General features: G+C 39.4%; 1 pseudogene; it reads left to right on the top strand.

Moving 5' to 3' along the window:
- The first annotated feature begins 373 nt into the window (after positions 1-373).
- LOC110908662 lies at positions 374-13,377 on the top strand (annotated as a pseudogene).
- Positions 13,378-15,428: the final 2,051 nt, after the last annotated feature.

The raw sequence follows: 15,428 nt of genomic DNA, 5'->3' as shown, positions 1-15,428 counted from the left end.
TGTTTCGTACAGTATTTACATCTGAAAACGGTAATACCGGTATAACCGACCGGTATTTACCGGTTTTTAAAACATTGTTTCTTCCGTTATCAACTGAAACTGATTTCACGGTGGTAGTAAAAAAAATATTTTCTAAAATATATAAAAAATCATTTTCCGTCATTTAAGATTTCTGGGTGCCAACTGTGTTTTCCATTGAAGCACGTGGCATAATCACGGCGGAGATAACCAACCAGAGTGCGTATTCTTATTTACGAAAAAAAAAATATATGAGTTTTTTTACACCGAAAAAATGAATTTTTTTTTTTTTTTTAAAAATGGGTTTTGATCGTTTCCATTCTTAAACCTGAAATCTCAAGTGGGGTGTTTCTTGAATTTGCGAAGAAAGATGAAGTGTTTGAGTGGATGGTGGCAGGAGAATCCTGAACTGGGTGGTTATCAGGAGTTTGAAACCAGTAAGGTAGCGTTCGTTTCATGGAATGAAATGGAATAGAATTAGGAAGTTTTTCTTTGTAAAATTGATCTGGTTGGGGGAGAGAGGAATTTGAAATCCCATGAATTTCTTTAATCAATGAAATTTGTGACTATTTCAACATTCCATTCTATTCCTTCATTAGAGTGAAGGATTTCTAAGGAATGTTGAAATAGTCACAAATTTCATTGATTAAAGAAATTCATGGGATTTCAAATTCCTCCATCTCCCAACCAAGATCAATTTTACAAAGAAAAACTTCCTAATTTCATTCCATTCCATTCCATGAAACGAACGCTACCTAAGATTATACGACAAGAATTGGGGATTCCTTACAAACACCCGGTTGCAGTTACCGGGGCTCCGTTTGTTGCTTTAAGAGCAGATATGGATGCCAGTCCATTGCAGGTTTAGTTTTCTTTCAAACCTTTAATTTAGGTGTTTTCGTTTAGGGTAGATAATTTAATTGGATGATTCTGATCAGTTTTAACTAGAAGTAATCTGGCGCCTACTATGTTTTTGTATAAGGTAGGTAGTTCATGGTGAGCTCGACCGATTTTGGTGAAAATTCTGGACCTTACCGGTTATATATAATCGTTTTTCGAAACCACAAACCTGTTGGGGAAGATGACCCATATTGGCAGCGGAATTTGCAGACATCGTTCTCTCCGTGTTCTCCATTGTTAAGTGCAGAAATGAATAACAAGAAATGAATGACAAAGAGTGTGTGCAGAATCGAAAATCGAAAGGACAAATCTAAAAAGAACAGAAATGTCTTGGTGCCCAACATAATTGCCGGTGCACTTGAATAAATACATAGTGTTTGGCGGTTCCGGGATTTTGGCGGGTAACTGCTTATAACAGTTGTTTAAAACGAACTCCCGCTTATCCCTTGATCATTATAAATACATATCATAAACTAACTCTAATAAGTGTTCCTAATTATAGATAAATCCGAAAATTATAACAAATATAACATAACTAGTTTAATAATTCTAACATAACCCCCCTTAAACTAGGTTATGTTTACGAGCTTGATCCATTACGCTGCGATTTGCTTCGTCCATCGCCCATTTTGCATAATTAAAGTTGAAGCGCTTTCTTCGCTTCCCTTTGCTCCAGTCATCATCATCTACTCCAGCAAACAATACGACAGATTCCATCTCAACCGCATCTTGATTCCCAGTTCCTGCATCCTTGACCGATCCTGCATTCTTCAAACTTTCTTGAAGCATGCCTGAGGAAGTTCCTTCGTCCCGAATCATCCTCTTATCCTGCATACTATGTTGTACATGATTGAAGTTGTAATAATACTCTAAAACATCAAGGTATGCAGCGTATGTGGCTCTTATATAGTCACCGTCTTCATAGTTGAAACCCATGTCTTTTGCGATTGCTGGCCAAGTGTTCTCGGTTGTCACTGTTTGATAACCCCCATCCATGGCAACAAGTAAATATAGGCTAAGTAAATTAACCTTCCTCTTATATGAATCTACCGGTGGAACCTGCCTAGATCTTATCCCCATATAACTGCTTAGGAACCAGTGTACTAATTCCTCAAATTTTGTATCAAGTATGTGTTTATACTTGACAACAAAATCTCGATCATCAAGCAAATTCATGAAGGCTCGGCAGTCTTCAAACTCTCTAAATTCCATGGCATTGACTATCATGACACTCCAATCCGATTCTTGTGACGACAGATTTAGGTCCTCGAAATAAGAATTCAAATATCGTTGTTTGAATTCTTCATCAAGAACATTCCCCTCAATGATCTTTTGCTTTTCTTGTAAACCCAACTCTTCTTCCCGAGTCATCCCACTTGTTTCGTTAAATGAATTGTTCACCGGACATGAAAACATTGGATAAATTCTACAAGTATCACCGGCCTTCTTGACCGTGAATCCTTGTAACGTCAATTGATCTAAACTCAATACATTTCGATCGAGTTCCGGTGAATAAAAGACGCTTTGAATCCTCATGTTTTCATTTCCGTTTTTTATTTCTATCGATCCAACCCCCCTTGTGAACAGAAAATTATGTTCCCCCGTGCGTGTATTCACCCCAATTATATGTTTGATTCGTTTGAATACGTTTAAATTTCCGGCAATATGATGTTTGAATACAGAACTTACGTACCAAATATCGTTCCATAATCCTCCTTCGGTACCAACAACGATCATCTCTTGATGACTGTCGACATTTCCGTCTTGTTTCTGTACTCCTTCGTTTATTGCCTGCCTTATTAATTGTGTGGCTTCATCAGTTTCCTTCTTTTTACACGCATGGATCTTGTGCCCCGGTTGACGGCAGTAATAGCATATCTTTTCCATTGGATTTCGGTTGTATCTTTTCTTTGCTTCATCCGTGCAGTGTTGACAAGGGAGTAGCGTAGAGGTTGGTTTGATTTCATTGTGTTTCATCTTTCCCGGCATCGCTCTGATACCACTATGTTGGGGAAGATGACCCATATTGGCAGCGGAATTTGCAGACATCGTTCTCTCCGTGTTCTCCATTGTTAAGTGCAGAAATGAATAACAAGAAATGAATGACAAAGAGTGTGTGCAGAATCGAAAATCGAAAGGACAAATCTAAAAAGAACAGAAATGTCTTGGTGCCCAACATAATTGCCGGTGCACTTGAATAAATACATAGTGTTTGGCGGTTCCGGGATTTTGGCGGGTAACTGCTTATAACAGTTGTTTAAAACGAACTCCCGCTTATCCCTTGATCATTATAAATACATATCATAAACTAACTCTAATAAGTGTTCCTAATTATAGATAAATCCGAAAATTATAACAAATATAACATAACTAGTTTAATAATTCTAACAAAACCCAACCGGCCGGGTTTTGTGGTTTGACGGTTTGGAGATTTGGGAGGGTTTTGAAACAAAAGAAAATTTTCTTTTCAAAATCATTAGTTTGTATTAAAATGAAAAAGATGGTTTGGGAAAATAAATAGTACATGTAATAACTACATATTCCATTTCAAAAATGGAAGAACACACATAAACGATAATGTTTAAAGGGCCCGCCGATTCTAAGTGTTAAACCATGCCAAACCGAACTTCTAACTGGCGACTTCTTCGGGTTGGACAATGACCCAAACAAAAAGTTGGTGAATAAAGTTTGTGATGGTGGAATGGGAGCACAAGAGTAGAGTTCCGGGAAAGATGCATGCATGTCACCATGCTTCTTCTTGGTGCTGCCAAGATTCTCAAACTTCATACTCATCTTCTCAAGGTATTTCTTTTTTTGGATATAATTGATTTTAATCAAATAAATCATCTGCTTGAAGCAATACTTAGGTGGTGTTTGGATGTGTCTAAACTGAATCATGTTGGAGTGAGTGTTTGGCAAATATTAATCATAATTTTGATTGGTGGTTAGCTATAGTCAAAACAATAATCATATTAACCAATTAAATAATAGGTGAAGATCAAGCTAAATATGATACTACCAAACTATTTATATTTCCTAAATTTAAGGACTTCTTATTACTCCACAATTTTTTTTTTCAAGGCATACACGAGTACATGTGCACATCGTCATATGTAGCCTGTACGTCTCCCCTTGCGTATTTGTCAATAGTGCTGGTAGTGCCTGCTATAGCGAATAGTGTAGCGTGTAGGTGACCCTGCACTGATAAATAGCGGGGGATTTTTTATTTTTTACTTTAATTTTCTTTTATTTAGATGATGATTGATAGCGTATTTTAGCTATTTTTGTGTATATTTAACACTTTTATGCATAATTGGTGTATTAAATATAGAATTTATTTTTCTACCCCTTTATCGCATGTAGCATATAGGTAACCTGTCGTTATGATCCGCTATTCGCTATTGTCCTAAATTGGAAAAATAGACGGTCATGTGGGTTGTGTAACGGGTCAAAACAGTTACAACGCAACTTTTTATCATCTGTAGGGCGGGTTAACCCACGACCAATTCTTGTCCTTCTTCCTAGCCGATATTATTTTAGGGATATATATATTTATCTATATTATTGAATGATATTGTAATGTAATTATTATAGGATTGTAATTCCTAAATTAGAGATAGGGTTTATCATTATATTAAGGGACATACGTTTTATGTATCGATTCATTCAGATTATCAATACCTTTCATGGTATCAGAGCCACGGGGTTCTGAAAACTTGTCTTTTTCTTTCTCCCGACAACCATGACAAAACCTGATGACACCAATATTCAGTCTAAAATCAGAATCCTCGATGGTACTAAAGTAACATACTCCTCTTGGGTCAAGAAGCTATTCAAATTCCATGCCATCGCTTATAAGGTGTTGGACCACCTTGACGACACCAACGTCTTATAAGGAGATTAGTTTCACAAAACACTATTTCAGGCGACTTACTGACCCGGGTTTTGGACACGGAAACTTCAGCCAAGGATACATGGATTAAACTGCAGAAAATCTTTCTCAGCAACAAACTGGCCAAGGCTGCTGCACTGGAGACACCGTTCGTTAACTTAGCTCTTGTCTTTCGCACTACTATGTTGCATGATGAAGTCATCCGATTGGAAGCTAGGCAGCAGCGTTCCTATTCTGTCCTTGTAACCGGCTCCACTAATACCAATCCGCCACCTTCCGCACCAACAAACAACCCAGCCGATTCACAGGTTTACAGAGGATGGGGACGCAACTCACGGGGTCGGGGCAGATGCAGACGGGGGTACAACAATCAGCCCACCAACAGCTCGTGGGCCTTCCAGAACCAACAGTTCCCTCAGTGGGCCTCGTGGTCCACACCACCTTGCCCCTACCCAAGTCAGACAATTTAAACCCAATACCAGTAAACCAGCCACAAAACCCAACTCCCACAGCCCACTTTGCTGGGTATCCGACCCCAAACCCTCACGTTTTCGATGCATTAAATTCATCCGACTTAAGTGCAGCCTTCGATACTATGCAGCTAAACTACACCGATCCAAACTTAGTCATGGACACCGGGGCGGAGAGTCACGTCACCGAAAATCGAGGTATGGTTCCCAATTTAAATTTATCTACTGTAGGCACTAAACTAATGGTTGGTAATGGTCAATATTTACCAATTGAGAGGGATCCCGTACCGGCTTCCTATGCAGTTAACTCGGCCGATATATCGGTGATATAGCGGTTATCGGTCATGGGTTAGAATATCGGACCTTATATCGGTCACCGATAATATCGCCGAGAACTACCGATATTCTGCATGATTCATCTCGGCCATCTCACCGAGAATCTCGGTTGGGCCAATTTTAAGTTTTTTCCTTATATCCTGCCGTTAATAGTCCAAAGCCCATATCGTTTTTGTTATTCTTGGCCCAATTGTAACCTTAATCCAGTATCAAAACACTTATCCCTCAACGATCCAGTCAACCCTAATTCATCTATCATCGACGGCAATTCTTCTCAGTCCCAAAGTTCCAGTCGCAAGTCACAAAGGTATGCATCTTCTTCTAATTTCAAGTAAATTGTTCAATTTTTCCATGTTTACATCAAATTGTTCAATCGATTCCAGCCTAAAATGTTTGGTTCTTAATGCAACATGCTGCATTTACTACATGCATCCTAGTCATCACTGCCACATCAGCTTTTTACTCATTATTAACAAATACACTCTCTCTCCTTTTTTTAACTCCAACCCATCCTTCCCACATGCAGCCTCTCTCTTCCACATCACCATTTCTTTTTCCAACCCATTAGTTTTTAAAGGACCCACCTTCACCTTCTCTCTCCTGCATTTAGGTGCACTTCACTAAGTGCAAACCCCTTAAGTGCAAGTCCACCACAATGCATCCTTCACAAGTGCACACACCACGTCATTAAGTGCAACCCTCCTAAAGGAAGCATTGGAGGCAGTCCTTCAAAGTTCAGTATGCAGCTTTAATGTTATGAAGCTTTAATTGTTTTCACTTTTCAGCTTATTTAATGAAGTTTATCATTTATTAATGATGTTCATCACTTATTTAATGCAGCTTTAATATTAACAGAAGCTTTTCTTTAATGTAGTTAATAATCACAGTAGATTATTAATAAAGTTCAATTCAATATTTTGTGTATTATTAAAGTTGGACATTCACAGTAGATTATTAATATTTGTGTGTCTGATACATTCTGTCTCTGATACAATGTGGTCTAACTAGTGAAGTTTTCAACTTTTCACATGTTGACAGATTTTATAATGGATGGTACAAATCCATCTTCACATGCATCCGCATCGGCACACCCTACAAACACAAATACAATCCGCATCGGCACACCCTATAGTTTATTTTATTTTATTAAATCATTCCAATTATTTATAACAAATATGTAAATGATTAAATGTAGATATATGGTGGCGTACATATGGGATCGACACACCTTTGCTCCAATCATTTGCTATTAGTGTCCTCAGTCAAACTTGTAGCGCTTCACCTTGTGAACGCAATTGGAGTACATTTGACAATGTAAGTTATTTCTATTAAATTACATTTAATTTAACTTATTTACTTCGTTAAGTATTTCTTTTATTCTTTATGTTCAGTTACACTCAAAGAAAAGAAATTGTCTTTTGCAACAAAAACTCAATGATCTTGTATTCATTCAATACAACACAAGGTTACAAAGGCGCTTCAACTCATTAAAAGCCAACAGATCTTTGGATCCCATTTTGTTGAGAGATCTAGAGGAAAATGATGATTGGGTTACACCAACACAAGATGAGCTTCAAGACTTTGTTCAGGGTACAGATGGTCTTCGTTGGTCGGATGTACGAGAGGCCATGGGAGGAAACGAAGAAGTTGGGCCAAGTACTAGGACCAAAAGATCACGCTATAGAGATGATGATGATGATGTTCCAATCAATGTGGAAGATGATCTTAATGTACAATTGGATGAGATGGTTGATGTGGACTCAGAGGAAGATTTTATGTCTTATGATTAGGTTTTAGTGTTTTAGGTTATGAATTATGATGAACAAATGAACAATCGGTTGCCTTGGTTGATCTTGATCAACACTTCTTTATTTTGCTATTAATATTAGATAAGTTCTAGACTTCTAGTATATAAATATATGCTCTAGATGTGAATATATATATATATATATATCATATAGGGTCTGGATATATATATATATATATATATATATATATATATATATATATATATATATATATATATATATATATATATATATATATATATATTTATGCATGATATTATAAATTACCGATATCTCACCGCGATAAACGATATCTCAAATATCGGTACTTGACCGATAACCGATATTTTTCCGCATTAACTGCATAGCCGGCTTCCTTCCCATTCACAAACGAACCTATATTTTACCTGATATCCTTTATAGCCCACAAATAATAAAGTCTCTTATCTCGGTTCGCCGTTTCACTCGTGATAACCATGTTTCCTTAGAATTTGATCCATTTGTTTTTCTTTGAAGGATCTCAAAACGGGACGCCTGCTTTCCCGCCACAATAGCACGGGAAATTTATATCCGGTCACACCACCACTTCTCCCGCCACAAGCTTGTTTCATTGCAGTTTCAGCTTTACCTTGGCATGATCGTCTTGGCCACCCGGGCAGTCATGTTTTAGACATTCTTACTTAGCATTTTGGTTTTTCATGTAATCACAATAAGAATTCTTATTTTTGTCATTCATGTCATTTATCGAACAATAAAAGATTACCATTTTATGAATCTACTTCTTTTACTTTTGCACCCATAGACATTATTCACTGTGATTTATGGACCTCACCAATAACTAGTAAAACCGGATATAAATATCACATGGTGTTAATTGACAAATTTTCCCACTTTGTTTGGCTCTACCCACTAAAATAAAAATCCGAAACTTTTCCCACTTTTGCTAAATTCCATCGCCTTATTGCTACATAATTTAACCGAAACATCAAAACTTTTCAATGTGATATTGGGTGGGGAATTTGACAATCATGCTTTTAAACAATTTGCTCAACATGGTCCCTTGTTTCGTTTCTCGTGCCCACAGACCTCGTCCCAAAACGGCAGGGCCAAACGAATGATTCGTCGACTTAATGACATCATCCGTTCTTTACTTATTCATGCCCATCTTCGGTCTCCCGCCGATGTTTTGAGTGGAAGCTCTTCACACCGCAGTCTACCTACACAACATCTTACCCACAAAGCGACTAAAGTTCTTCATCCCAACCTTTGCCTTGTACCTTCGCCATCCAACATACAATCATCTTCGTGTATTTGGGTGTGCATGTTACCCGAACACATCCGCCACTCAACCGCACAAACTTCACTAGAGATCCATTCGTTGTTTCTTTCTCGGTTACCCTCCGGACTTTCGCGGGTACCGGTGCCTTGATCCGACAACCGGGAAAGTACTCATATCTCATCATGTCAATTTTGGCGAGCATACATTCCCTTATACCATACCTACCCCACCCTCGTCGTATACCTCTTTGGACGACCCTCCTCCCGGCTTTACCTTTGCTCGACCCGTCACTACACCACCTACCACCCACCGTCTACCTTACACACCGTCACCCTTCCCGTTTCATTACACTCGTCGCCCTAAACCATCTTCACAATCGACCACAACAGCCCAGCCCCAGACAGTTGTTCCGCCTGCCACCCATGCCTAGCCACCACCTGCTCCCGCTGCCGCCCCACAATAGCCCGCACCGCCAAATACCCACCCCATGACCACCAGATCCAAAACCAAACATGCTCTCCTTTCCACTACCATCTCCCCGGTGCCTACATCTTACACTAAAGCATTCGCTGACCCTCATTGGTTAAAGGCCATGCAGACCGAGTTTAGTGCTTTGCAGGATAATGAGACTTGGGAGCTTGTACCTAGACCGGTTGACCGACCTGTCACATGTTGCATGTGGCTTTTCCGCCATAAGTTTAAATCTGATGGATCATTGGAAAAATATAAGGCTCGCCTGGTCGTTAATTGGAAATCCCAGACAGTGGGAATTGATTGTGAGGATACTTTCAGTCCGGTGGTTAAACCAACCACCATATGGACCGTTTTATCCATTGCGGTCTCGCGTTCTTGGCCTATCCATCAGTTGGACGTCAAGAATGCTTTCTTACATGGAGATTTAAATGAAACTGTTTTTTATGCATCAACCTCCGGGTTTTGTGGATAGACGTTTTCCTAACCATGTTTGCAGGTTGAAGAAGTCTTTGTACGGTTTGAAACAGGCTCCTAGGGCGTGGTATACTCGATTTGCCACATTTATTCTCTCTCATGGTTTTCGTGGAAGTATGTGTGATAATTGGTTGTTTATATGCACACAAGGCTCACATACGGCTTACTTATTGCTTTATGTGGACGGCATAGTGCTCACTACCTCATCCGATACTCTGTTGAATGATATTATCGCAACTCTCTCTAGGTAGTTTGCTATGACTGATTTGGGCTCACTACATCACTTCTTGGGAATCAATGTGACTCGTCATGCGAATGGTATGTTCTTAGATCAGAGTCAATATACGAAGGATATAATTTCGAGGGCGTTTATGTCATCATGCAAATTGTGTACTACTCCGGTTGATTTGTCCTCTAAATTGAGTGTTACAGATGGCCATCTTTTTCATGATCCTACATTATACCGGAGTCTGGCAGGGGCATTACAATATCTTACTTTCACCCGTCCCGACATCTCTTATGTTGTGGAACTAGTGTGCTTATAGCATGAACCACATGAGCCTCACTTTGCCTTTTTTAAACGCATCATTCGGTATTTGAAAGGTACTCTTGACTATGGTATTCGATTGGTCAAGTCATACTCGCATTCTCATGTAGATTATTCGGATGCAAATTGGGGTGGATGTCTCGACTCTCGTATATCCACGAGTGGTTATTGTGTTTTCCTAGGAGATAACTTGATTTAATGGTCATTAAAGCGTCAGCCGACTATTTCCCGCTCCGGTGCCGAAGCTGAATATTGAGGAGTGGCCAATGCAGTGGCAGAGGCAACTTGGATTTGGAATTTACTTTTAGAGTTGCATCTTCCGCTTCGACAGGCTTCGGTCGTCTATTGTGACAATGTATCGGCAGTTTACTTATCTGATAATCCTGTTCAGCATCAGCGAACGAAGCACATCGAGATTGATATTCATTTTGTTCGCGAAAAAGTCTGTGTTGGTCATATTCGAGTTCTTCATGTTCCGACCTCTCTACAGTATGCTAATATCTTCACAAAAGGACTTCCTCGACAATTGTTTCAATCATTTCGCTCCAACTTGAGCGTTTGTCCTATGTCTGCTCAAACCGCGGGGAAGCCTTAGCCGATATTATTGCACATATTTTAGGGATATATATATTTATCTATATTATTGAATGATATTGTAATTATTATAGGATTGTAATTCCTAAATTAGAGATAGGGTTTATCATGTTCTATTCCCTATATAAAGGGACATACATTTTATGTAACGATTCATTCAGATTATCAATACCATGAACACTTTCACTTTTATCATATTTTTTTTTTCAATTTTTAATATGTTAAATATGATTATCGAAATAATATTATGACAATAATAATTAATTATCTATATTTTTAATAAAGTAATCAGGTGGTTATATGCATCAAAGCTGCACTTTAAATCCGTTTGACATGACCCATTTTATCTGTTGGAGATGAAGCATAATCCAAATGGGTTGAGATGTCATCTTCATCCCATATGGATACAAAATATATAGGAAAAATATACATATCGTCACACAGAAAAAGTTTCAATATGTTACGGTGGTGCTGGTTTTTCAACCGGCGGTGCAAAAGTGATGGTAGATAGCGGATACCTTGAGAATGTGAAAGCCATATTTGGTTTACATGTTTCTCCAGAACGACCTCTCGGTCAAGTATACTCTCGGTCCGGTACCTTAATGGCGGGTAGTGGTTTTTTTGAAGCGGTCATAACCGGAAAAGGAGGTCATGCTGCCATTCCACAGCACTCAATCGACCCTATTTTAGCAGCCTCAAACGTTGTTGTCAGTTTACAGCATCTTGTTTCAAGAGAAGCTGATCCTCTTGATTCTCAGGTAAGTTTTTTCCTGTTGCAAATTTCAACCCATATACACATATGTACAGATCAGATCGGTTCGGGTCTTTTAACCTGTAACAAGTTGTACAGACTACAGAATAATTTAGGGGTGCAAATGCGCCGAGCCGAGCCCGAGCTCGACTCGGCTCATTCGAGCTTTGTTTCATCAGGCTTGGCGCGTTTATAATTTATTAATTAATATATATTAATTATATGTAATTTAGTTTTTTTTCTTACTTCTATAAATAGTAATTGTTATTATTTAAATATAATAATTAAAAATAATATAAATAGTGCGCTTGTTTGGCTCGTTTACTAAACAAGCTTGTTTTTAGCTCAGCTCATTTCGAGCCTTCTCTCAAGTAGCTCGGCTCATTTGCATCCTTGCTACAGATGAAACAAGTTGAATGGGTCAAACCACCCAAGTGGCCCAAATTGCCGTGTTAATTCTTACAACCACTTTATTAAGAAACTTATGTAATCATTTGAAACACCACTAATTAATATTTAAAAAAAAAAGCAGACTGTGTTCAGGGCATTTTGACCCGACCGACTCATTTTGACTATTACACAAACAAGTTAACTACCCATTTTGTCGTATAATGATGATATACATATTATAATAAAATGTTTGTTTGTACTAAATATCGCAGATTGTTACAGTTGCCAAGTTTCAAGGTGGTGGTGCGTTTAATGTTATTGGTGGAACCTTGAGAGCTTTCTCTAAAGAAACTTTCATGCAACGAATAGAAGAGGTACAGATGATATATGTACCCCTTCGTAGACCGAAAAGAATATAAAAAGCTGAAATGTCGTAGAACTAGAGTGTCAGTCAAGCTGGGCGGGTTGGGTAAGATGTCAAAATTTGTTTGTGATAAAAAAGGGTAATTTGACTTCAAACAACTTTCAGCTAATTCTTTTTAGAGCTAACTTCTTTTTTGCTCCCTGTGGTTTGGCAATTCTAACGCTTTTGATTTTGATTCACAATTTTTACGATCAGATCTTGGATTTTAGTTCACAAAATTTGGTATCAATTTGACTTTAAAAATGGTAACTTTGAATAAATATGTTTTTTTTTTTTTTTTAATTATAAATGAAAGGTGGATTTTAGGAATTCATAATAAATAATTAAATACATATATATAAAATTACCAAAATACCCTTACTTTTAACTGAGTTAGAGTCTAGGAGCAAACCGGCAATAAAATGGAAACATTAGGGAGGAAAATGACAATTTTTAAACTATTGGGACAAAACGGCCAGGCCAAACCACAGGGGGCAGGCAAAAACGAAGTCAACTCTTCTTTTTAATTAGAAGAAAAAAAACAACAGATGGACCAATTTTTTTAAGTGAACTACTCAAGAAAGATTGCAATCTCTAGATAGAAGTAAATCATCTACTTATTTTTATGTACAGGTTGTTGTAGGCCAAGCAACTGTGCACAGATGTAACGCAACTGTCGAATTTTCTTCGAAAGATAAACCATTCTACCCGGTCACCATAAACGACGCGGGCTTGCATAAATTCTTCCAAAAAGTTGCAGGAAGTGTTGTTGGTCAGAATAATAATAATGTTAAAGAAATGTCACCGTTTACGGGAGCAGAGGATTTTTCGTTTTACCAAGAGGTTATTCCTGGATATTGGAATGAAAAATGAGAAAAATGAAAAACCCGAATCGCTGCATTCCCCGTTTTTCCAACTTAATGAAGAGGTTCTTCCTTATGGGGCTGCAATGCATGCATCTCTGGCTGCAACATACTTGCTTGAAAGTCAAAGTCATAAGGATGAACTGTGAAGTGTACTGTACGTTCTCTTGGAGTTTGACTATTTTAGAGTTGTAATCAAATAATAATGTTGTTAGTTTCTTTCTTTCTTATTAGACTAATAATGCAATTTGGAGAATGAGCACTTTTTTTTTTTTTTCTCTATAAATTCGATCAACAAAATAATAATTAGTGTTGTTGGTCGGGTTTTGATGTCAGGTCAAGCTGCACCTAGCTAGCTGTTTACAAACTTTAGACCTGAGCTGCTGCAACCCACGTTTGGTAGTCGACGCACATTCGCCAACTACCATTCGGTTTCTTCACCATGACTGGGCTTGCCACCCACGTTTGGTACCGGACCTCTCTGATGATTCCTGCGTTTAGCAGTTCTAACACTTGTTCCTTCATTGCATCATGTTTGATGTCCCCCAGGTGTCGTTTGGCATGCACTACTGGCTTCGCGTCCTCTGAGACATTTAATCGGTGTTCCGCAATATGCCGTGGAACACCAACCATATCGGCCGGAGTCCAGGCGAACACGTCCATGTTGTCATGCAGTAATTTCTTTAGCGCCGCACGCGTTAGGTCAGACATTGCGGGCCCCAGAGTGACCGTTTGTTCCGGGTATGCGCTATTCAATACCCATTTTTCTGCCTCTCTGCGTGGTGCGGGCTTGCTTGCTTTTGTCGGCCTGATTTCGTCTGTTGCTAGCACTTCCTTGCTTGCGTATATCAACGCAACGCCTGTTTCGGTTGGAAAGCCTATGGCAGAATGTGGTGCGGAACAGATCATGCTGAAATCTCCTTGGGACTCTCGTCCTAAGAGGATGTCATGTCTTGAGTGTGCCGGTAGCACCATAAATGTGACTTCTTCAGTTCTTGAATTTCTCCCGTCAGAAAGTAATACTGGGAAAGATATTTGTCCCAGGGGAAAGACGGCCTCATTGCAGAATCCAGTTAGTGGGTAGTCAACTGGTTCCAGGCGCGCCTTATCCTCTTGGTCGAATTGATTGAAGCACTGTTCATATATGATGTCTGCGGTGCTTCCGGGATCAATAAAGATGTAATCTGTTTGGTAGTGGCCGATTACCCCTGGAATGACTATTGGCCGCTTTTCTCTTGGACCTCCCCTGACAACTGGGAATACTACTTGCTTCTCGCGCCATGAATCATCCTGCGCGCGTTTGTTGTAATTTTTTCTTGGTCGCCGTGGTCCTCCTTGCACCATATGAGTTTCTAGCTTTCTGAGCTTCTTGTTGTCTGGACCTTCGTCTCTTCGTTGTATCTGGCGGTAATCGCGCTTTCCTCCTTTGACTAAGTGACCGAGCTTGCCGTCTCTTAGAGCTCTTTCGATTTCTTGTTTTAAGCTGAAGCAATCATCGGTCATGTGGCCCGTGTCTTTGTGGAATTCACAGAAGAGATTTGGGTCCTGACCCCTTTTGTTGCGCATTTGCAAAGGTGGTTTGAATTGATGGTTCTCTGTAGCTAAGACTTCGGAAGGTGTTTTAGTTAGTGGAGTCCACTGCTTTTCTCTATTTTCGCGCTTTACTTCTTTTCGATGGGCTATCTGATTGATCGTATGGCGTGCGTCGTCCCGTGGGGGGCTTCTTTCTCTGTTCCCAGAGGCCCTCCAGGGTTGATTTCTACCCCTTCGGTTGTTTCGATCGTGATGGTTGTGTGTGCGCTGACGGTGATCGTCACCGGTCAGTTGCCTATCTGTCTGCGCAATGGTTTTGGCTGCTTCAATGAAGGTTTCCCAGTCTTTGGGTCCTCCGTCGCGCCCTTTGATTCTTTTAACCAGATCGTCGCATTTGACTGCTCGCATGAAGTGTGCGCGCATCATCTTTTCCGGTATGTCTCCAATTTCCAGACATTCTTTGTTGTACCTCGTAATAAAATCCTCTACGCTTTCGTAGTCTTTTCGGTATATGTTCAGACAATCACCTGGGTCTCTGGCGTGTCTTCGCTGTTGAGAAAAGTGTGCTAAGAATTTTTCTCGGAAGTCGACCCATGATTTGATTTTTCCAGCTGGTAAATTATCGAACCAGATGCGTGCCGCCCCAACGAAAGTTTGAGCAAACAAGTGACACCATGTTGGTAGGTTCCAACCACCTGTTGCTCCTGCGCCTTTGAA

This window comes from Helianthus annuus, chromosome 2 (assembly GCF_002127325.2).
Source record: "Helianthus annuus cultivar XRQ/B chromosome 2, HanXRQr2.0-SUNRISE, whole genome shotgun sequence".
Lineage (NCBI taxonomy): Eukaryota > Viridiplantae > Streptophyta > Magnoliopsida > Asterales > Asteraceae > Helianthus > Helianthus annuus.
The sequence above is the reverse complement of the archived record's forward strand: the minus strand, read 5'-3'. Positions and strand labels throughout refer to the sequence as shown.